This window comes from Lissotriton vulgaris, chromosome 4_1 (assembly GCF_964263255.1).
Source record: "Lissotriton vulgaris chromosome 4_1, aLisVul1.2, whole genome shotgun sequence".
Lineage (NCBI taxonomy): Eukaryota > Metazoa > Chordata > Amphibia > Caudata > Salamandridae > Lissotriton > Lissotriton vulgaris.
The window spans coordinates 750,942,363-750,967,749 of NC_141691.1; positions in this window are offsets into that span (position 1 = coordinate 750,942,363).

Here is a 25,387-nt window from a genome sequence, read left to right on the forward strand (position 1 = left end):
TTTATGTGGACGGTTCATGCATGAGAACAAGTACAGGAGAATTAGTGGCCGCATATGCAGTGACCACTGAAACTGAAGTCAAAGAAACACATCGTATTGACACATTGTCTGCTCAAGCAGCGGAGCTCATCGCTCTGACCCGAGCTTGTATTCTAGCCAAGGACAGAAATGTTAACATATACACTGATTCCCGCTATGCGTTCGGAGTCGTACACGACTTCGGCATGTTATGGCAAGAAAGAGGTTTTCTGACCTCTCATGGTGCCAAGATCCAGCACGGTCCCCTCATTCAAGCACTATTAGAGGCAATACATTTGCCCTCAGGCATATCAGTCATGAAGTGTAAAGCACATACTAAAGTTACAGACTCTGTTTCCCAGGGTAACGACCTGGCAGACCAGACAGCGAAACATACAGCATTAACTCACACCCAGACTACTGATGTGACAAAGACAATAGTACCAACTCAGTGTATGTCAGTCAGGGATCCCACCCTAGACGTAATCGATATTCAGACACATGCCACTTCAGATGAAATAAAGAAATGGACTGAACTAGGAGGGATCCAGACAGATCAAGGATGGGTCACAAAGGGAAAACCTACATGGTTCCTCCCCGACTCAATGGTTCAAATCATGATAAATACAGCACATAGTCCTGAACATCTAGGAGAAAAAGCTATGTTAGACAGTTTACAGAATCTCTGGTACAACAAACACTTACGAGCAGCAGCAAAACAGAAAGTGCGTACTTGCATGATCTGTTGTCAGTTCAATCCAGGTAAAAGCGTCCCTGTAGAGCAAGGTGGATTTCATCCTCCCGATCACCCTTTTGAAGTCCTCCAGATGGATTATATCCAGATGGACCGTTGTCGAGGATTCAAACATGTCCTCGTAGTTGTTTGTGCACTTTCTCGCTGGACCGAAGCTTACCCAGTCTCAGATTACACTGCCCCGACCACTGCCAAGCAGCTGGTTCGAGAATTCTTCCCACGATACGGCTTGCCTCGTGTCGTGTACTCAGATAACGGACAGCCGTTCTCATCCGAACTTATGAAGCATGTCTCCCTTTTGCTAGGATATCAGTGGAAATTCCACTGTGTCCGACATCCCGAAGCCGCAGGCCTTGTAGAAAGACATAACCAGACACTCAAGATACGCCTTGCCAAAATATGCCAGGAGAAAGGGGTCGACTGGATAGTCGCCCTGCCAGTTGCACTGTTCTATATGAGAATGGTTGCACATTCGAGATCAGGACTATCCCCGTACGAAGTGGTCTTTGGCAGACCACCGAATATGTGGGGGACGCCCATTCCTAAGAAAATTACTGATGTTGATTGTAACATGTTGACAGATTACCTTGCCTCCTTGATGTCTGCACTCCAATCATGTCGTTCACAGGTTGCCGCAGCCTTTCCTGACAACACTGATGTAAAGCCACATGATGTCCGTCCTGGCGACATAGTCCTAGTGAGGAACTTTGACAGGAAAAGCCCGCTGGAGTCCCGCTGGAAAGCACCGAAGACCGTCCTTCTTACCACGAGGACCGCAGTGAAGTTGGAGGGCAGAAAGGGGTGGGTCCACACGAGTCATATTAAATTATGCAACGGACTGAAACAGGACCCTGACTCGCCCACCCCCACCAAAGACTGTATTAAACCTAGTGACTGTAAATTACCTGAACGAGAGAAAACTCCCCAAGAGGAGTACCGACTCAAGCTTCGATCTAGCAAGTCAGACAGTTTAATTGTTTAAGTCCTCCCCTAGGTGAATCGGTTAAATAGTTTCTGACATGTATCCCCTAGATCGAGATAGAGAGAGAGAGAGACAATTCAAGAAACGTACATACTGCAAATCACTGCGTAGTCACTGTATAGTGACATTATTAATTATGTTTTTTCTAAGTATTCTGATAATTGTTGCAAGTGTACTTCTTCCAATCTATTGCCCTATTTTCAAGCGTGAACAATCTGCTTACAATATTTCTGCTGAACATTCTTTTAGCGAGTTACCTCCACATGAACTTTCTTACAGACTTGCGCTGCGCAACAACACATTCATTAGTATGCTACATCACTCCCATCAGACTAATAACGCTACAAACTGCTGGATATGTGGCCGACTCCCTCCCTACCAGAATTATAAGGGAGCTCTGCCCCTCTTTCCGTACCCATTCACTCATAACGGCTCCTGTGGTGCATGGTTCAAAATCATTAATTCTTTAGATCCTGATATTGCTGTTTTCGACGGGAGCTGGGTTTGGGGAAACCTGAACTTAGTCCTGCTCAACGTCTGTTACCCTGATAAGGAGGGACTCCCCATTAGAATAGGAACTGATCTAGAAAATGAAGTATATGGATTAGGTAATTATACAATTAACCTTATGATTCTTACTGTTGAATCCGAAGCTGCACCAGTTCTGCCCGCTATGTCAGTATTACCAGTCACTGGTGAATTATGTGTCAGGAAGAAAGGTTCAGTACACTTAGGTCATAGTAAATGTACTACTGTGATCGAATTCAGTGATCATGGTAAGTCATCCTTCAAAGCTACCCGTCATTCTTATTTTGTTTGTGGTCATACCGCATACATACGTCTGCCTCCAGATTGGGATGGTACCTGTTATATTGCATTCCTTCTGCCACCTGTTTTCCTAGCCCCTCCTGATTACCACAGAAACACACATCTAGTAAAGAATAGATTCCGAAGAGATCTCCCACTTGTCGACTATACAGAAACGGCATGGGAACAATACACCGATTTTAATAAAGGATTCTTTTTCTTTTTAGGCCCCGTCCAAAACAGTAAATTAATACGTAGATTAACTAGAACTCTTGAAGCTGTAGTACATGAAACTGCCTCCGCCTTAGGTAACTTAACTGAGGAGCAGTCCGCCATGCGGGTTGTTGTCCTTCAGAATCGCCTTGTTATTGACGTCATCTTGGCAGATAGAGGTGGAGCCTGTAAGGTCATCGGGTCAAGTTACTGTGTTTTCATTCCAGAAAATGCGCCATCTGTATACAAAGCTATTACACGTCTTCACAAAATTGCAAGTTTAATACATCAGAATCCAGGCACCTGGACTTGGTCCGGTTGGTTCTGGACAACGTTGTCCGCTTGGGGATGGAAGATCCTATCCTTCCTAGGTTTTGGCCTTGTCATAGTATTCAGCTGCTGCCTGTGCCTACAGTGTGGGCCGGCGATATGTGGACTGTGTGCCACATCGTGCATTGAACATTCCAGTTTTCTCTCAAACCGACAACGGAAGAGAGACGAGCAAATTATGTTACAAGAACAAACTGATCAATTTATGATGATCGATATCTCATGAAGGGTCCGTAGGGAACAAGGAGGGAATGAGGAAATATAAATTTTTGGTCAAGTTATGTTCCCTATCGTGTACCCCACCGTCTCCATGTACGAGTTAAAGTGCATGTAACTTCCCTCCTGTGCCAGCTATGAAGACGCAAATACATTTGCGTCCAACGTTAACATGTCCTCTTTCAGACCCACCCTGAATGGGTCGGATAGCCCGTTCCTAAGTATGCTATGCCAACGTCTTATTGTAGTGTACTCTACATGTTTTTCAGCTCTGGCAAAGTAGGCCCTGAATTTCTGCCATCGAGCTTTTCCTTCCTTCTGACTCTGAAAGCCTCAGCCCAGGCTGCCCAGGCTGCCCCCGTACCCGTGAACTCTGCCTTACTTCCAGCGCGGCCCACCACGCTTAGCTCAGCCTGCTGCCTGCCAAGACTGACTACAACCTTCGAGTTATCTGTTCCGCTCCTCGAAAATACATTCCTGCCTACTAGTTTCAGTAAACATTCCCCAGCTGCAGACCCAAAGGGCTGGCCTGTCTCCGTGCAAGTAATTCATAGCCTCTGTTACCATGCTCCCATGGAAGGCCCATGCCCCCACGCTTTCTCATGTAGACACTCAGGCGCTTATACACGCACTCACAGTCAGTATAGAATAGCTTCTGCCCCAGAGACCTTTCCGCCCAGATAGCTCAGTTCCTAAACATCAGATATCAGATATGATAGAAGCACAAGTTGATCTGACATGCCAGACTTCTGTCTCTTTCCGTCAGTGCAAATGTCAAGCCCCCTGCACCCTCCAGTTTCACGCCAATTACACGTCATGCAGCTGCGCGCGCATCTAAGCTTCCGATTTCTGCTGACATTGCAACATTTCTGTTTAGTGCCACCCACATGTGACACCTACCTGTGACGTTTCTAGAGCACACCTACAGTTACGCCTAGTCCACGCCTTCTGATTACGTACTAGTAACACGTGGATGCTGTTATCTTGTCTACTCTCAGCTGTTACGCCTACTACACTGTTTTCTATGATGTAAATTAAGTATATAAGCTATGTACTGTCAATAAAACATTGCTCTATCCCTTCCTGAACCCTGTGTGGTTGCAGGAACATGATATCCTATTCCGGAATAATTCCTTTTTAAGGAATAAAACCCCTAATAACTCTAACACCACGGACTCTGTTTTCTTTCTTCCGATTGAGTTATTATTGATTAAGTACTTACCTGCATAGAAATTAAGATAGTAAATTAAATATTTACGACAGTCCTGCGAGATGGATTGCTGATGTGGGTATGTGTGAGGACACTATTGAAAGTGTGAAGTCCATACAATCCGAGGCCACTGAGAAAGAGGTGAATGAATGGAGAGAAAGTAAGGGTAGATTGGATGCGAATAGTTGTTGGGTCGAATTGTCAGAGCATCAAAGATGGCTGTTACCCGACGCATATGTACTTGCAGTGGTGACAATGGCTCATGGGATGGCCCATATCAGCGCGAAAGGAGTCTGTAAGTTGTTGGCCCCAGTATGGCAGAATAGTGGCATCCCAAAGCGTGCATAGAATTTGGCCAAGAACTGCATGGTGTGTTTGAAGTACAATCCTGGAAGGGGAACTCCAACTCCAGCTGGTCATTTTGCACCTCCAACGTATCCGTTCGAGGTCTTGCAGCTCGATTTCATCCACATGGAGAGGTGCAACAATCTGAAATATGTGCTTGTTGTTGTTTGCGCCTTCTCCAGGTGGGTGGAAGCGTATCCCCTTAAGGACAATACTGCTTTGTCCACAGCCAAAGCACTTGTGAAAGAATTCTTCCCTAGATTTGGTATGCCTAGAATTATCTGGAGTGATAATGGAAGTGAATTCGTGGGACGAGTGATGAAGAGAGTGTGTGAGTGTCTAGGCATACACCAGAAGTTCCACTCTGCAAATCACCCCCAATCAGCTGGTTTAGTAGAGTGCTACAACGGCACGTTAAAATTGAAATTGGCCAAGATCCAAGCCAGCGCAGGTCTTAAATGGCCTGACGCCCTGCCTTTAGCACTCCTATCTACCAGAATGACTGTCCATTCTAGACTAGGACTTAGCCCTCACGAGATAGTGTTCGGCCGCCCAGCTAATATATGGGGAGTGCCAAGGCCTAAGAAACTCAGCGAGATAGAGCACCCTGTACTGCTTGACTATTTGCACGAATTGACAACTAAATTGCGTGTTTTACACCAACAGGTCCACAGCTCCTCTCCGCCAGCATCTGATGATCCAGGCCACGCCATTGAACCTTGCTCCTGGGTCCTAGTGCGGAATTTCTAGCGGACTAAAAACGAGGAGCCTCGTTGGACCGGACCCTTTCAAGTCCTACTGACTACCCGCTCTGCAGTACGTGTCTACGGCAAGAAGAATTGGGTGCACGGCGCCCATTGCAAACGGGTCCCGTTGCCCCTTCCCTACGACCAGTGGGTCCAGGACGGTGTCGCTGACTCAGAGAATGAATCCGTGCCTCGCTTTGTACCCTTCAGTGATGCACGATTGAAAGGAACTGGTACAGATAAGGAGAGTGATCATATTCTGCAAGGATTTATGCCACCGTTAATGCAGTTGGACACTACAGAACCTGAAACTTTGTTCCAAGACCACACCATACCTGGGAAACAACGGTATAATCTGAGGCCAAGAAAAACGGACTAATTAAAATTAAATAATAAGATTTTTCTTTCCCCCAAGAACTATTTTTTATTTTACAGCTCTCTCACCCAGGGAACTTGCTCATTTTTGATTTTCGAACCGCCATCCGGTTCTGCTGCTAGGGTCGCGGTTGCCAGTCTTGGGATGTGCAGCTGGAGACGTTTAGGTCGACGGTTTTGGTTGGTCTAAGGGAATTACCCTGGACTGAACAGAAGCACCCCTGAGCAGAATCAATCTCCCACCGCGGGCAGCAACTAGAGGATGGAGTTTTCAAGGGTAGAGAGACCTGCTAGATCTACGAACTTTGAAAAGAAAATATGCATTGTGATGGCGAGAAAACAATTTTTAGTAATATGCATTTTAATGTTGTTTAGCATAATGATGTTTTTGGTTGGCTATGCTCTGTTCATCTTTCGAGTTCAATTCGTACACAACACTCAGCCCACACCTCCTCCTACTGTCTCCCCGCATTCTTTTCACCCTCTACCTGAACACGAGTCTGCCAGAAGATTAGAATTTGTAAATAATTCATTCGTCCAACTCCTACACCAGCACCAATCTGTAATGAACACTACGAACTGTTGGGTATGTGGACTTATGCCACACACAACAGACAAGGGTATTCCGTATTTTGTCCTGCCATTTAGTTATTTTGGTTCTCTGTGGGCTTTCCAGACCATGTTCCTGTTTGCCCTCGAACCATATGTTCCAGGGAAAAACTTCAAACAACAAGGCACTAGTGACGGGAATCAGAAATATGAGTAGAGATATCGACATGGTTAGAACGACTCCCAAAGATGAGCTTATACCATACAGTCGATGGAATATAACTAAGTATGGAATTTCCTTGGCTGAGAGTAAGAAAGCAAAGAAATCCTCCCCAATCTGGATAGTACCCCACCAAGGTCATCTATGTCTGCAGGGAAATGGCAACAACGCTCAAGCCCAGTTAGGGAAGAGTGTCTGTACTGAGACTTATGTTTTCTCATCTCAGACCTCCCCTTCATTCCTAGCAGCTAAGGGTACCTACTTCGTCTGCCACGACAAGGCATATACATGGTTGCCCCCTGACTTCTCGGGCACATGTTTTGTCTCGTTTCTGCTGCCACCCACCTACACGGCCGAGGCAGACTACCATCGGACAAGGACAGTTAGGGGTGTCGTGAGTAAAGACGACACTGCGGAGCAGGAATTTGGAGACTTCGCAAAGGGTTTTCTGCCGTTTTGGGGGCCTATGGTGAACAGCAGGAACATTTGCCAATTGACGAGGGTAGTTGAATCCGCCGTGATTGAAACGGCTGGTGCCCTTAGCAACTTGACTGCTGAGCTCCAGTCGGACCGACTTATGACTCTTCAAAATAGGGTTGCCCTAGATGTCGTACTTGCAGAACGTGGTGGGGTATGCAGAGTGATCCAATCCAGTTGCTGCATTTTCATCCCTGATAATGCTCCGACAGTGTACCAGGCCATCTCCAAACTGCACAAGATCTCTGATTCCATTCACATGGATAAAGGGGACTGGTCCTTGCTAGGGTGGTTCTGGGAACTGATATCTGCCTGGGGATGGAAAATTCTGATATTCATTGGGATGATCTTAGCTATTCTGTTCCTGTTCTGCCTGTTTGTGCAGTGCGCTCCAGCAATATGTGGCCTCTGTGCTACATCATGTGTAAGGAAGCCTGTGTCAAGGGACGAATTGAGCAACAGGATGATGCTACAACAGCATCTCCATGACTTCATGAATACAGATTTGGACTCAGATTAGCATGAGTCATTGCCTATATAAGGGCAAAAGGAGGGTCTGTGGTTCTGGAAATCTGGACCATTCCATAATAGGGTACCAAGGCCCAACACTCGTGTCACAAAATATCATCGTACCATGATGAATTTGGTATCGGCAGACCGGTAATGATTAGGACATCATCCCTATGCATTTGCGTCGTGATTGAGTGATGCTATCACCCCTAAATCATGGTTTCCGTCTCGAACCCTCAGACTCCATTTTGTGAACGGCATCCATCTTGTGGCTTGCCCTCATATAGTCAATTGATTAAAGCTGAATTCAATCTGAAAGGACACGTCCACCTTAGCTGACTTCCCCATGACCTGGCCGAGTTGACTCCACTGCCTCCAGCCAAACCTGTTCGGGCAGTTCCTCGCCCAGTGGCCGAGTAAGATAGCATCAAGGCACAACATGTCATAAACCATTCACTACATACAAACCATGTTATCCACACACATACACCTGTCCATGTCTCTTGTTTATGGCCGGTTTTACGATGAGGAGGTGACCGATTTTATTGGGGTTTCATCGATATCTGATGGTAGTTCTGGGCCGAGCTGGGTCATCTATCACAAACTGGACATCTAAAATATGGGTTACCGTCATGACTTTGCCTTTTTCAGTGTTTTGGAAATATGTGTATGACCGTATTGTAAACTAAAGAATTCTTGCCTAGAGCATATATTTTAGTATAAAGGGAGAACGCTGGTTCTGTAAAAACGAACAGTCTCCCGAGAATCTACATCCCGTGCTGTTGTACTTCTAGGACACTTGTTACTTGGTTGCAGCCAATAAAACCCGATCTCTGACTTCACCTAGAAGACTGTGTTTCTGTGGTCCGGAACAGGGAGAACTCAGAGGTCTTTGGGTGTTATCCCCAGGCACCACCGGGTTCCTAAAAACCCGGCACCTCACATCCTCTAGTCTTTAGTAGAGTGTCGAAGTTCCAGGATTCAGTATCAGAGTTTTGTCCAGGTGTAATCTAAAGCCTTGTTACCTGGGGTCCCTTACTTATACTAAGAAAAGGGGTTGGACATACTCTGGGGACTCACCTATGGGACGGTCGGGAGAGAGGGGTGGTTACACCCCTTTCCTTTGTCCAGTTTCACGCCAGAGCAGGGTCTGGTAGCCCCTGTAACCGGTTTGAACTGGACTATGCACAGGGACACCAAGTGTGCCCCCAGTGCAGACTTTCAAAGCACTCAGGGAATGCCCCCACTTAGCCCCAATACCCTAAAGCCTGTCTGGGAGGGAGGTAGGTTCTATGCAGGATGTTCAATTGAAAGGCCTTAAAGGCTGTATTCCTTGAGATCTTTTTCGGGCTCGTTAGGACTTTCTGCCATTCCTTATCAGACAATGGTCACGTTAACAGTTTCTCCCATCTTTCCCGTATACCCGGAAGCGTCCTAGGCGCCAGCTCTCTTCTGGCCAGATAAAGCCAACGTATCAGGTGTCCCGCGGAGCCCAGAGTCACCATCGCCTCCAGGGCCGGGTGTATGTCCGGCTCACCAGTGGCTGCACCCCAAAGCTCCAACACTGCCCCTTGGAGCATATGATAGTTTAAGAATTGACCCGTGGGAAGTTCATGGTAAGTAAGAAAATCAGCCAGCGGGAGCCATTGTTTATCCCTGTAACAGTCGCCCACAGTGAGTACGCCTGCCTCCTCCCAACCCATCAATTGCCGTTGCGTGAGGGGGGACCAGACCCCCCTGGGGAATGCCCACTAGTGGAAGACTCAGACGTATAGCTGTCTCATTCATGATCTGGCCACATATCTGTCCCAACACCGCACCGCTACTGAGAGCAGCGTTCCCATATTGAGTATCCTCTGACGACGGTTAAGAATTCTGAAAAGTAACCCTGAATATAATCCCCCAGCAGGGAGTGAGAACCCCTGGCAGATCCCTGCCATCGATCCATCTTGCCATCCGTTAGAGTTTGGTTGCCAAATAGTATGCCTCGAAGTCTGGGGCCCCTAAACTGCCTTCTGTAAGCGGAAGGCGTAGGGTTTGTAAGGACACTCTATTACGGCCGCCATCCCATATGAGATCTCTAAGAAGCCCATCCATCATCCTAAACCAAGATTTCAGTATAAATACAGGAAGATTGACAAAATAATACAATAGGCGGGGGAGAACAATAATTTTCAATAGTGCCAAACGAGCCATAAGTGGCAACTTAAGAGTGCGCCAAAAGGCCACTTGCAGACGCAAAGCCCTCAGGGTGCCCCCGAGATTTCCTTCAAACATGTCTGCCTGTGTGTGATGAATCTGTATACCCAAATATTTGACAGACACAGGTGCCCATGCCAAGGAGGCTGGAAGACTCAATGGTCTAGGTATGGTGGGGTGCAATGGGAACACAAATGTTTTTTTCCCATTCACCCGTAGGCCGGACAGAGCTGCAAACTCCTCCAGGATGTCCAGTACTTGACGGACTCCTGATGTCCCATCTCACAAATAGATCAGTACATCATCCACATAAAGCTAAATGATGTGGGGGTCCCGTCGAGTGTCACCCCCAACCTGTCGCATTCCCTCTGCAGTCTTGCCAAAGGCTCCATGGCCAGAGCAAAAATTAGCTGCAAAAAGGGGCACCCCTGCCTGGTTCCTCTATAAATGGGATAGGCTGCAGAAATAGCAGACCCCGTTTGCACACAGGCCATGGGGTCTCCATAGAGCAGGCGGATCCACTGCAACCACCAATCGCCCATCTGCAAGATGCCCATCACCACAAGTAGAAAATCCCAGCGTACAGTGTCGAAAGCTTTTTCCATATCAATCGCCACTACCACTGCATCAGGATAATCCCGCAGTGCCGGATGAAACATAACATGATACAATCTTCGAAGAGTACTGGACGTGGAGCGTAAGGGATAAACCCGCACTGATCTGTGTGTACCAGTCGGCACATGTGGGGTAGGAGTTATAGGGCCAATGCCTTACTTAATTTTTTTAGATCCATATTTAACACCTTTGCCACCGTGGTGTGGGCTTTCTAAAGGGTGGCTGGGTCCGCGTTGGCCAACGGTCATTCGCAGCACCAGGGAGGGAGTGCTCCCATCGGCCAACGGGAGCCCGGATAGGGTTAACATGGACAGTGGCTTTAATTCCGTCAATTTGGGATGTGCCAATTTAGATTTGGGCAAGGGGATCACCAACGCTTCCCGGAGTGAGGGCGACAGGCGCAAGTCATGGAGCTTGGTGGCATACATCTGTTCCAACTGCGGGGCCAGTATGTCCACATAAGTAACATTGTGAGAAAATATGGGTTCACTCCAGTATCGTAAGCTGACGATACTCAGGTTTTGTTCCCATTCCAAACCCTCACACTGGCAATCAAACATTCATTTGCCTCAGGTATGAGAGCAGTGTCCGACTGGATGGCCTCTAATTGCCTACAATGTAATGTGGGCAAAACGGAGGTCATGATCTTTGGGGAGGCCCCCTCCTGTGGTCACCTGAATGGTGGCCTCCGGACTTAGGACCAGCTCCCTGCCCTAAACAGGTAGTGAGAACCTAGGGGTACGACTTGACCAGGCGTTGCTACTAAAGGAGCACGCAAATCAGGTAACTGGGTCCTGCCTTCGGGTTATCGGACTCCTGAGGCGCGTGTTTCTGTTTCTGGCCGACAGCTACAGAAAAACGCTGGTTCAGACGCTTGTGGTCAGTAGGCTAGACTATTGCAACGTCCTTTTTATATCTGCCAATGAAGAGCAGCTTAGCAGACTGCAGGTAGCTCAAAATATGTCGGCCAGACTGGTTCTCAACGCTCCAGCCAGGTCTCCTTCACGCCCCCTTCTGGACAAACTTCACTGGCTGCCAATTCGTCAGCGGGTCAAGTTTAAAATCTGCTGCGTAATACATAAAAGCCTCTTTGGCTCGGGTCCCAAATACTTGGCGGAAAATTTTTACCTTCATAAGCCTGGCCATCTCCTGCGCTCTAGTAACCAACTGTTGCTCCAGATTCCACACGTCAAGAGGGAAAGACAGGGTGGTCACTGTCATATAAGGGCCCCACCCTTTGGAATACGCTGCCCCTTACCTTGAGGCAAAACACCAACCTCCAGGCGTTCAGGAAATCTCTAAAGACACACCTGTTCTTGACATCCTAAAATTTGCGTATTTTATGATTATGGTTTAGGCACCTTAGAAGAACACAAGCGCGGAGATACCCCTCACGGGGTCAAATCCTGCGCTATACAAGCATGTAAATAAATAAATAAATAAATAAAATTCTGCTCGGAGGCCATCCGGCCCAGGTGTCTTCCCTCTAGCCATCTCTTTAATAGCTGCCCGTATCTCGCCCGCCTTAATAGATAAGGCCAGCTGGTCCCATACATCTTGATCTAACATTGTTGCTCCTCTAAATATTTCTGTAATTCCTCCCAAAGAGTTGGTCCCAGGGAACCGTACAACAATTCATAGTAGTCCTTGAATGTGTCGTTAATTAATCTTGGGGAGGAGAGAACATGACCCTGAAAATCTGTGACACTCACCACAGGGGAAAGTCTACTCTCAGGCCTAATTAACCAAGCCAGGAGTCTCCCAGCCCTGCCCCCTCGCTGTGCTGAGTGGTCTGATACTGTTTAAAATCAAGGGCTCTCAGTCTGTCCCAAGTAGCATTGTAAAAGCTTTTCTCCTCTGTTAATTTCTCCAGATCTGGAATCGTCCCTACAGATCCCCTATCAAGGGTTAGGATCTGGGCCTATAAGTCTGTCAATTCCTGAGTGATCAGTTGTGGGGTGCCTACAGTCTTGTCCAGGCAATGCCCTTGTGTCACCACCTTAAATGCTTCCCATTCCACCAGCGGGGAGCTGTTGGTTCTCTGGTTGACTGAGAAATAAGCAGATAAGGCCTCAGAAAGGCCTTGGCGGGATCCATCATCGTCCAGCAGTTACGACTCCAGCTGCTAACGCGGGATTGGGCCCTCTCCAAGACAGGAACAAAGCCCATGAGCAAAGGGCTATGGTCAGAAAGGGACCGGCCAAGATACTCAGCGCCGGTCATCATGGGTGACAAAGTGGCAGAACAAAAGAACATGTCCAAAGGTGTGTGTAAATCATAAAGATGTGAATAATAGGAATATTCTCTACACCCTTCGTTGTGTAATCGCCACACCTCCTGAAGGTTCCAACCCATTGCCCATGCCCGCAGTCCCTTAGTGTGTGGCAGCCGCTGTGACACCCCACAAAGGAGGAGTGGACCTATCCTGCTGAATATCAAAAGCACAATTAAAATCACCACCCAACAATAAGGTCTCGTGGGGAAACCCTGGCTACAGCCCAGACAGCCTATCTAGGAATCAAAGTTGCTCCCAATTAGGGCCATAGATACTGCCCAAGGTGATCTCCCTGCCTTTCAGAGTGCCCCTGACCACCACATACCTCCCCTCAGGGTCTAGTACCCTCCGAGTTAGTTGGAAGGGCACCCCCAGCCTAATCCATATCAGCGCTCCAGCAAAGAGTTAGCCGCGCCATCTTCTCTTCAGGGGTGAAACCTCTCCCTCAGTGAGATGGGTCTCTTGTAATAAAACCACCTGTGCTCCCTTTCTCTTAATATAATTGAAAACATTATAACGCTTTGCTGGTGTCCCCATGCCCCTAATATTCCAGACCATAATCTTAATCCTGTCAGGGCCACCCATGTACGCAGCCATCAGATCTGCCAGGAAACCCCGCTAGCCCCCCTTCCCCCACCCCCCACCAACACACAAACCGCCCTCCTGGCAGAGACCAACAAAACCCCTCAAAACAACTCCCCATCCCAAGAGTGGACTGACAACGGTCAGCTGCCCAAATACACAAGCAAATCGCATAGCGAAAACTCACACCAGTTTGGAAAGATCCAAGGCCAACTGCACTAGGACCTGTGGGGGGCGTAGCGTGACAGAAAACCAACCAATCATCTAAATCACTGTCAGTACTGAGCAATAGCCATGCTAGGCCTTTCAAACCCTCACCCGGGAGCGCCCGCCCAGAGGGCCCCCCTCTCCCACATCACCCTCAACATCCAGCAATAACATGAGTGCACCCAAGACAGGGTTCCTCCCAGGTGATTAATAAAGGATATAAGTCCACAACACAAACAGGCAGGAGAGAGGATGAAAGGAGTAAGCCTTCCGTCATTCTCCTAGACACCCAGTCCTACATGTCATTTGAGAGCTGCAGAGTCACAACGGACATGTTATCTCTTGTGGCCTGTGAGGCATCCGATTCAGTTCCATCCTCGCCATACTTCACTTCGGAATCCGTCTCTGCTGAGGATGCCCCAGATCTCCCATGAGGGAGACAGCCTCCAATGCTGCAACTCTCTCCATCGCAGTCCTGGACAGGCTCGGCTTCTTGAATTCTGTTTGCTTCCGGCATTTCCGAAGCGGTCTCCCTGGGTTTTCCACCTCAGACGGCCCCTTCTCCGGCCGAGGCTGTGAAGGACCCGTGCGTGGTGAAACTCAATCCAGTCCCAGGCTGTTTTCGGGTCCTCGCAGAAGTGGGTTGTCCCATCAATCATGATCCTGAGCCGGGCCGGGAACATCAGCGCGTATTGTATCCCTTCTGTATGCAGAGCTTTTTTAACTTCTAGGAAGGAGGAGCGACGCCTCTGACCCTCTAACATATAATCAGGGAAAAATGTGACTCTACTGTTTTCTACGAGAAAGGGACCAGCCTCCCGAGCCTTCCTGAGTAGCAAATCTCTTTCCCAGAAATGGAGCAGCCTGGCCACCACAGCACAGGGCAGCCGGCCTGGCGCCGGGGGTCGGGCAGGCAGACAGTGAGCCCTTTCCAAAGTGTAGAAGGAAGAAAGGTCCTGAGGTGCTACAATGTCTCTCAGCCATGTATCCAAGTAGCCAACCATGTCCTGCCCCTCCACTCCCTCCGGAAGGCTCACCACCCAGACGTTGTTTCACCACTTGCTCCCCTCCACGGCCTCCACCCGCTTCTCCAAGTGACTGACCTTGGAGGACAGCGCTCCCACCTGGGTCGATAGAGCCTGTTGGCTGGTTCCAGAGCCTCCAGGGAAGATTAAGTCTGTTTTACCCTCTTGGACAGCTTAGTATGTTCGGCGCGCTAGAATCCAAGGCCAACCGTCACTCTGCTAATGTCCTGGTGGAGGGTCGCCTGGTGTTCGCTATGGCCTCGAGGATTTTGGCCAGTTGTTGATGCACCGGCACCTACGCCTGTTCCTCCCCAGCGTCTTTTGCAGAAGAGTCCACCTTGCCGTCCTCAAGGTCTGGGGGGACAGATCTGCTTCCCCTGTGGCTTCCCTATAGCTGGACTCTCTCCTTCCTCTGCCCCTGTTCTGGTGCGGCGGGTCTTAGGTGTGCAAGCAACTGTCTCTTCCCTGGCTGGTACCCACCACTCCAGGGTCGCATACCGTCAGGTGGGCCTCGCTAATGCCCCTCCGCAATCCGCCGTCGAAGCCAGAGTCCAGGAAAGACAGTTCCACACCACAGCCAGAGCCAAAGACGACAGGGACAGGCCACCTGTAGATCCTGTTGGGAGGTTCACTCGGGCTCCGCTCCCGGGCCCCTCTCTGCCTCCCAAGCACCAATCTCCAGCAGCCAGGGGAGAGGCCTGCCCGCACCAGTCCTTGATCACCCCAGCCGGCACCTCCTGTTCATGCAGTGCGGGCGGTACACCGGTGTCCCGGGACCTCCCCGGGGTCAACTGCCCACTCAGTCCATTTTCAGGTGGGTACCCACCACAAGCCCTCTCATCTCAAGTCCAGGCCACCGCACGGGCCGCCGTGTCTCGTCCGATGGTCAGCGCGGCTCCATGGGTGATCTCGCATGGCTCCGCCCCACAATGCTCTGTCCTTCAGCTCCCGCTTGGCCAACTCTGTCAGTTGCACAGTCGCACCACAATGGTCAAAGCGGCGCAGCACCTCACACCCAGGTGGGGGGCCACCGCAAACAAGCAACCAAACAGTAGTGTGCCAAGAAAAGTTACCTCAGGTTCAATCGCGGCATCAAACCGCCTCCTAAAGTGTGCACTCCATCAAACATGTGTGCCCCAATTCACTTCCGGCTACCACCAATTTGTTCCTTCCTTATCTCGGGGCAAGCCTCCATCCATGGACATCGCCTCCACTCCGGCGGGGGAGAAAGAACCCAGCCGATGCACTGCTGCCACAGCGGCTGTGTCGATAGGAGTCCATGCAGTCGAGCAAGCTATCACGCTTTAGCAGGTCTCGGCTGCATCACTGCACCTCTGGCCCTCTCCGTTACCGCCACCACCTCTCAACCAGCATGGGGGGTTCTGTGGGATCGAATCTCCGCCGCATGGTACCCCACGCCGCCTACATGCAACCAAGTACACAGATCGTCGTAATTACCCTTCTCAGCAATACCAGTCAGTGATGACGGCCATCGTCTCCCGCAGGGTCCCCAATCTTTATGGTCTCTCTTCCACCAGGATATCATCCAGTGAGCACCTCCACAGGGCTCGCGGCAGCCCAGTCTTAGACAAACCCCAATATACCAGGTCGCCAAACAGAGTCTACCAAGTCGGCCGCTCAGTCCTTCTCTTAAAACCCCCGCTGCACACTTGCAGACAGGCCATAGTGCTGTTCAGGGCATCGACCAGGCACAGGCCCCAGACCAGCTGTCCCGCGGAGACTTCTCCGGTCTTCAATCGTTGGCCGGGCTGCTACAAGCACCCTCCGTCCCGTCTGAGCTTGGCAGAACAGTCACGCCCCGGCATGACGCAGCCCGTCTCTCCTACTCAAGCCGCCATTTTCTTACAGCCTCGCCCGTCCTGTCTCTCCTCTGCCGCAGGTCCCGATGTGTAGGCTCCACAGGGTTGTCTTAGACACTCTAGGTGCTCCCTCTACTGAGACCCCAGATCTCTCTGCTTATGCGTACGTCATTGGTTGCTTCGTAGCCACGCCCTCTGGCTTCTCTAGTTGACCAAATTAAGTGACCCTAGGCAAATATTTTATTTGCCTAGGATCCGTTTTCTTCACTATTCACATGAACGTATCTTTAAATATATATTCAGAATATTTGTAATATAAAAAAGCTCCCAAGTATTTGATTTGCTAGACTATAACGTTGTTCCATGTATATTTGCCACTTACAGGGTGCACATGGGTACAACATTGCCTTTTAGTTATCATTAGGGTGGGGGTGGGAAGGGCAGAAATGTTTCGAAGTTCAAGTTTAAAAACTATCACTTTTAAGAAATGTTTCTCCATCCAGTGAAATAATCTGATGTACTAAGGTGAAACACTTCCCCATGTTAAAGAGATATGCATTTCTTTTAACTTTAGAGATTTTATCATATTTTGCATGATATTTGTTGAAGATTTAGTTGCCATTTTGATTGCTCAGCTAATCCATAGCCAATTTGAGTTTCAGAAGCACAGAGTTCGCCAGTCCAAGCATAAAAAATGCAAACTGAACCATACACACTTTACATAGTTTTCCACAAGTGTTTATGAATGATTCAATGTCCTCTATTCAAGGGTCTGCCAATGTGATACATTGTGCACGTGGTCTTAGAGCCAAGCTAGACCATTGGCTCAGTTCTTGCTTGGTTCTTCCTGTGAAGTTGTTGCTTGTCTACCTCTATGCACAGCCTCTGTGAAATTAGTCATTGCATAGGAAGGCTAAGGTGCAGCAACATTTAATGTGCTGAGATGCTGTCCACAAAGTTAAAAGCTGGAGAAGATTGTGAGGGAAACAAATAGACTCACTGCCAGTGAGAAAGAGTTGGAAGAGATGACCGTCTATATATAGATGCATGAATATATTTTCATGTATAGTACACGCTGCAACTAAATCGGAGAGGCGTCCGGCATGGATTGGGGGTGGCGGGTGGGGTTGAGGGGGTAGTGTAAAAAAATAAAAGCTTACCCTATCGCTGCGTCTCCACTCTGCACCAGACTCCGGTTGGAACAGGAAGCAGGAAACACCCAGGCTCTCCTGACCAATGCAGCATTGTGATTGGTCTGAGCAACGCGGTTCGCCGCTCACACGGGGCTTGGGGGCCTGGGCATGTTCTCCACCCAGGCTATAAAACAGCCTGCATGGATAACATGCAAAATGCGCAAGACAAAGCATCATGCGCACTTTGAATGGGCAATTGAAACCACTCTTCCCATGTCTTGCTCTGAGAGCAGAACAGCCCGCACCAGCCGCAAAGCAGCAGGAACAAATAAAATGATAATAACATTGAGTTATATTCATTTAATTTTTATTTTAGTTACACTGCTTTAAATCAGTGGGACAACGCTTCTCCGCCTTAGCGGAGGAGCCACCACTGCTGAATCGCTTGTAGGAGCTTTCAAGTTTTGGTACATTTTGTAATTCAAGCATAGATTTGTACAGCAGTATATCCAAGGCAAGGAGTGGCTAGAACTCCAAACCAGACTTCCATGAAGTGTAGCACTGAAATAGGCTCCCATTGCATTTTCTTGAACCCTGTCTGGTGGAATTGTGCAACAACCTGGTCCTCCTAATATCCTGCCTCAAAAGCAACACAAATTTCTTCAGAAAGGCTGTGTGAGGGGTTAAGTGATAATAATTAGCCTCACTGTGATCAGGCACAGGTGGCTTAATTGCAGGAGACATTCTGATTGGTCCCAGGACTCCCAATCACTTTGACCTACCCCCGGAACAAGTGGATACTTTTTGGATATTTCATCATTTTCCACATTTCTATATAATTCTGCCTGACATGAGGTCACTAAACTACAAAACGATGCTCTAAATGGCTAAAAGTTGGATTTTCTGTGAATAAGAAATGAGTGACAATGCGGTGCATTGTGCTGCCACATAATGTATAAAATTATAGATGGGAAACAGTGTTTTTCACAGAGGGGTTTTGAGGGACATGAAATAGACTAGACCAAATCTTGAGTTGTCCATATTGCTCAGAACCCCTATGGGAAAAATACCTCAGTTTTTCACTTTTTACCCATCTAAAATAGTATGATATGTGTGGTTTCTACAATCACCTGCCCCTGCTTTTAACAGCTACACTGGGAGGGGGGAGGTGGATTGATGATGGAGCTGTGAATAACAAGGCCTCACCTCTCTGTCCCAAATACAAGAAAACATACCTGAATTCCTGCAATCCACCATCACCACCACCCACTGTGCTTTCCGACCGAAGGCCCTCCTTAAAATGTACTGAGAAGCCTGGAATTCCTTTATGAAGTAGTACCAGTGGGAAAACGTTTCTATTTCCTACTGTTGCTATGTGATTTCAGTGAATAACCAGATTTTGACCCCGGAAATCATGATGTAGACATCCAATGGAAGCCATACGTACCATAAGATTATAGATGAGTATTGCGAAATAACTGGGATGTTATTTATTGAGGGATTCTCAGAGTCATCAAATAAACAACGGGGTGAAGTGTCAGTTGTCTATGATGTCACTCAGAACCCCAAGGTGAATAACATCCCTGTTATTCACTGTGAGAGGCTGGCCTGGTTTATGATGTCCACTTGTGTAAGTGGGTACCTTGCACCAGTCCAGACAACCCTTATAGGGATTTAAGAGGTCATAGATAACCTTAGAAAGCTATCTAAGTGGTAGCTGTGGAGAGCAGCCTTCAGACTTAGTCCTGAAAGAGTGTAAAGCAGCTTATTTTACCAGAATGCAATCTTATATGTATAGATTAAGTGAAAATTAACCACATAAGGGATTTTTAAAAATATGTATTTACTATATAATACTCTCTAACACATATAAATGTCTCCTACCCGGAGATATGCACAATGCACCCAATACTTTGAACAGAAATCACGTAAATAGCACAAAATACACAATGGACCTGGGGGAGCAAACCATATTCTAAGAGAGTGGTATAAGAATCACAACTTGGGTCAAGACAATGTCGAGAGGATGTAGAAGTGCTGGGGACCCAAGAAACTACCCAAAGTGAGAGACTAGGAACCCACAGAGATCATGTGCAGTGTGTGAAAGCAACCACGTTCTCCATACAAATCAATGTCGAAGTTGGAATTTTAGAGATTAAGGACCCTTCCCAGTGGACCCGAAAAGCCCAGTGGAAGACAGAGGGTTGAAGAGCCACCCCACCTGTGGATTCACTAGTACCCACGTTACCTACACCAAGGAAGCCAGGTACATAGGTGTGAAGTGGTGTCGCAAAAAGCAGTCAAACCCAATGTAGGACTTCAGAAAAGTGCCACTGCTGGAGAAGGAGAAAGTGTCCGGTGGACTCCGAAGGTGGATTCAGGATGAGAAGTAGTTGCAAGCAGAGGGGACAGAGTCATGGCACGCAGGAGTGACCAGAAGATCTGGAAGACGAATGCTCACCCATGTCGGGTGTTGAAGGAGAGTTGACTGTGCAGCTGTGAAGACCAGGTGATGCTGAGGAATACCAGGAGCCATGCACGAGCTGTCCTATACCGGATATCGAGAGTTGAGTGGTTGTTGTCTGTCTGGAGCGCCAAAAAACCTTGGAAACTGCAAACAACGTAGAAGTCAAAGAAGGTACCAGCAAGGTCCAGGGAAGTCACCACAAGCAGTGGAGTCAGGGCAGGCCAGAGCAATCAGGGGAGCCCAGAAGAAACAAAGGTGAGCCTCAACAGGACCCACAGGCCGGAGGCACTGAAGTCGCAAGAGGACCTCGAGCAGCTCACCAAAAGATTCAGGCTACGGTGCAAACAATGCAAAGTGGATGAAAACTTTGGTCACTGGAGATGCTTGAGGTTGGGGCTACTTGGGGCCCGAAGAACTTGGTGGAAGGAAGCCAACAAGCCTTAACAACAGCAGGTCAATGCAGTGCACAGGGGTTCGGTTCCGGCAGCTCCCACAAGGGATTCTTGCCTCAAACTTAGTGAGAGGGCAGGGCAAGCCTTGAGAGCTGGGAAGTACTACTAACTGTGTTGCAGAATTCCGTAGGAGCTCAGGATCAGCAGACCAGTCAGCTTGGTTGTGGTGCCTGCGAATGCAGGGAAGTCACTCCTTCACTTCAAGGGAGATTCCTTCAGGTGTCTTGGATGCCCACAGGTCTTGGAAGCTTCCTGTATGGTGCACAGGTACAGACGATGCAGCAGACTGAAAGGGGAATGAAGTCAAGCCCAAACAAAGTCCAGTGAATATAAGAGTGCCCATAAGTTCGAAGTAGAAGTGGTGTCTGAATTGAATCTTATTCCACAACAAATCTAGGGACTTACCCTCGGGTAAGCCCTTAAGTACTTTAAAGAAAGGTTAGAATGATTCAGGGGACCCTCCCAGGGGAGGGTTTGGACAGGAGTAAGTTACATGTCCTTTGTCCAGTTTCACACCAGAGCGGGAGCCAATGGCACCCAGAGGTGGTTTTAACTGGACTATGCACGAATGTTCCCCTCATGCAGACTAAGTGGGGCGGGCAAGCGCACCCACCCGGCCTCAATACACTAAATCCTGTCTGGGAGGTGTTCACACCTCCCTATGACAGGATACTTATTGTTCTGCCTTCCCCTGCTCGGCTCAGCAGCAGGAGGGGCGAATCATGTCTCTGGGCGGCAGCAGCCATGTTGTGCTGCCCAGGGTCTAGAAGACTGGCACCAGGAGCACTGAGAGCTTAACGGAGGCCTGTTCCAGTGCTTGGAATCATACCTCCCACGCCGTTTAAGGTATGGGAGGTATACAAGTGAGGGCGTCTTCTATATGACATCTCTTTTTTTTTTTAGAGCAAGTTCCAGCGTAAACAAAAATGAAGGAACATAATTCAATTCATAAGTATCAAACAATATATGTAAATGTAAAGGAATTTATATAGCGCAAATCACCGAGCGGTTTCTAAGCGCTTGCTTAGGGAACCCATCCTAGTATTACCCTGTGAGATAACCCCAGCAGGGTATCCGCAAGGTGAAAGCCAGGCATCCCACCGCGAGGGGCCGTTGTGGAGATTAAGCAAGCTATTGCCCAGAGTCGCAGAGTGTGAACCCGTGAATCGAGTAGGCACTGGAGTGAGAATTGTCGGGTCCATGGACATTTTAAGACTCAAGACCCCGCCGAGCCGATTCATTCCTTTAATCAATCAATCAATCATAACATTTGTATAGCGCGCTACTCACCCGGAAGGGTCTCAAGGCGCTTGGGGGAGGGGGCGGAGCGGGTGCCAGTACAGATTCACAAAAAAATACACAATGGGGCAAGAATACTACACAATGAGGCAAAATAAAAAGCAGAAGAACGTACAGCAAACGGAAAAGCTGGGGGATAGAGCGGCAGGCAGGCGGCAGAACGAGGCTGCGAGCAGCAGCAAGGTGACACGAGGGGGCACACACACAGCTGGTGGCCGTGCGGCGCGGGGGTGTCCTGGGAGGCCATATCTACTCTGAAGGGGAATACAAGCGACTCAAGACTGTTTTCAGCCTTGTTTGTTCTCATCACTAAGGTAAATCTTGGGTTGCATTTCGTTGTATTGTATTGTAAAATGTATATAGCGCTTACTACCTCTGTGGGGGGGCACTGAAGCTTTGACAGCACGCTACATCATGTAGGGTGTGTGGTTTGAAGGGTCTTGCCCTTGTTTTGATTCTATGTGGGAAGCATTTTCATATTGTGCCTGATGACCACTGAGGTGTAGTTATCCTGTTATCGGATGTAATGCTTAGCAATGACTTGGCTAAAGAAGTGTGATTGATAGGCATGCAGTTTATGCCAGTACCTTAAGGTTACAGGTTTGATAATCTCTGCAAGCCCATTTAAGGTATTCCTAATGAGCACAGTCTACTGAGCAGGTCCTCGCACAAGGTTGTTGTACATGCCTGGCAAGAAGGCAGACTGGACTTGAGCCGGAAGATCTTTGTCCTATCCGACCTAAATTCTATGGATATCCTTGCTTGAAAAAAGAAACAGGACAAGCATACTCAGAATGCCAACAGGAGAGGAACATGTAACAGCGCAACTGGCATGCAAGAAGTCACTTGAAACTCCCAAAACGGTTGTGGCCGTAGAATAAGTCAGAAGCTGCCGCTGTGCACCAGCCCAAAGAAAGACTGCAGGCAATCAGTTCCCAGGTGAGGGGTCACCTTTTAGTAACAGCAGCCACCCGTAGGAGTAATACTGCAGAGGTAAGGACCTCGGCCCGAGGGGTCGCAGCCACTATCCGGCACAGCGGCAATGGGCCCATGCGGAAGGGCAGCAGCGTGGAGTTCTGAGGTATCAGGGCTGAGATGCTGGGCATCTCAGCCCACAGATGCGATGGAATAAAGGAAGACTAAGCAATGGCTCGGCTGGAGACAATTGATTGGAACTGGAGGAAAAACACCCACCTTTGTTGGGTACATAAAAGAGAATAAAGGGTCAAGAAAAGTGCACAAAACACACTCCAAGGACATGCAGATCTAAGGAATCAGGGATCCTCGAAAGAAGGGAGTGCAGGAGGGCCATGACAGTGAGAGTGATGAAGGGAATTCACTGGCCCTAGACCTTCCCTTGGCAGTCTTCACATACTTATCCTTTACTAATGCACTAAGGAAACTGCTACTATTTGACCTCAGGAGAAAGCAAAGGGGGGCAGAGTGTCAGCAATGGTGAGCCCTGACTTGCTCTGGCAGCTCAGCAGTAGCTGGGAGTGAGAGATCCAGCAATGAAAAAGAGGAAAGCATAGGATCTGCAAGCCATAGGAGACTGAGGCTGAACGTGCTGGTAAATGAGACATAAAATGCAAGAAGGACTCCCTCAGTACAAAAGGGACCAGGTCACTCCCCGGGGTGTGGAGCCAAAAGACTAGCAGCTTGTCCGGACCTCTGTGGAGGAATAATCAGGCTGAGTGAAGTATAGGAAACCCCAGTTAGAAAAAAAAAAAAAATATACAACCACGGGACGTAAAGTTGGCTAAAAAAATTGATAAATATACAAAACAATGCTGGTCCAAACAGGGAGAGGGACTAGCGCTGGGTGGAGAAGAAGCTCCTCCTCCAGACATGACGACTATCTTAAACGCAATTCAAGGCACAATGGAAGCACTGAAAAATAAGATCAACAGTGGAGGTGTGGAGGTCACACTAATCAGGCAAGGCATCATAAATGTGTCTGAAAGGATGTCTAATGTAGAAATATAGATATCAGAACTTAAAGACATGTTTAAATAACTTAAATGATGAGTCTCTTCCAAGAGATACATTTTCTTCCGGTTTTGTCGTCGAAAGGGCTCACAAACCACTAATGGCAAAACCACCACATGGGCCCTGGGCAAGACCAATTATAGATCTATTTCTCAACCATCAAGATAGGCATATGATACTCAGCAAAGCTACATTCAATGGGAAAACACTGCTTGATTCAACTAAAATACAAATATTCCCTGATCATACAAAATGATCCAAAGCCAGTGAAATCCTTTGATATATGTATATTATATACACAAACAACATCTGTGCAGCAGCACAAGGAGACGTTTGCACTCCCCAAAAATGTTCCCATAAAGTTTAGTAGGCAATCGCATTTCAACTGGCTCGGTCTTGTCGAAACCGTCAATAACAATAGTGCCCAATCCCCTCTAAACACAAGTTTCTAACAAAAGAAAACATGAAGACGTGTGGATACTTACAGGAATTGTTACAATAAAAATAGACTAATGTCATATGCACCTAAAATAAAGTTGGTACTCATACACAAACCAAAATTAAACACATGTGCGTTGAATCATTTAAATGTACATACAGTCTGAATTACAATTTGAAATATATCAATATACAAGTGTGTTTGTTCACAAAAATAGCAATTAAGATTTATTTTAATCAATAGGCTTCCAGGGTCATAGTAAATAAATAACTTGTTTTGTGAATCGCGCCAATATCGATGAACACACAAATTGATTGTACTCAAACGACCCAAACAGTTTACTTTAGACGTGATATCAATTTGATAGATATAAAATAGATCTGCTAGTAAAAGCTGCGCCCAGTCTCAGATATGTATAGGCTGCATTGGAATTCAAATGCATACTCACATGCATATGCGAATATGCACAAGTGTATTTTATCAAATATATATTACACAATATTATGTTGGTAGTTACCTACAATAACAATATAATGTATTTGATCTGCAAACTAAACGCAAAAGCTCTGTCTCTGATAGAAGATAAAAAGACTTTGGCCAAACGTCGACACGCATGGACTGTATTAAATTCATACAAACAATTAAAACCGCAACCTTACCTCGTGGCACACTCTCGGCTATCTTTAAAAATGAAATTCATGGCTTTTAGATTGGGCGACCATTCTTGTAAAGATCTGATCCCATCATGGAAAAGTACACACCAAAAGCCAAGTTGTAGACTATGCGGGTACCATACGGAAACCTTATGCCACCTATTGTGTACGTGCGAGGCAATAAAAGATGAGAGAAGAACTTTGCTGAAATCAGTCCTAAATGCCCTTCAGATCCGTACTTGCAGGCAGGCTGTCACCAGCTGGATGGGAGCAGATTCGAACATTTTAATATGCCTCGGGGTGAAATTTAGGAATAAAGTAGAGACTTTGCTTTTAAAAACCGAATTAATTTAATAGTGGGAACCGTAAAATAATGTTTCACTTTTAAAGAATCGAAAAAATAGAAATATATTTTAAGAAAATGAATTTTATCTTTTTTCATCTAAAACTGCAAAATGTATATGTATACTTTATGGTTGT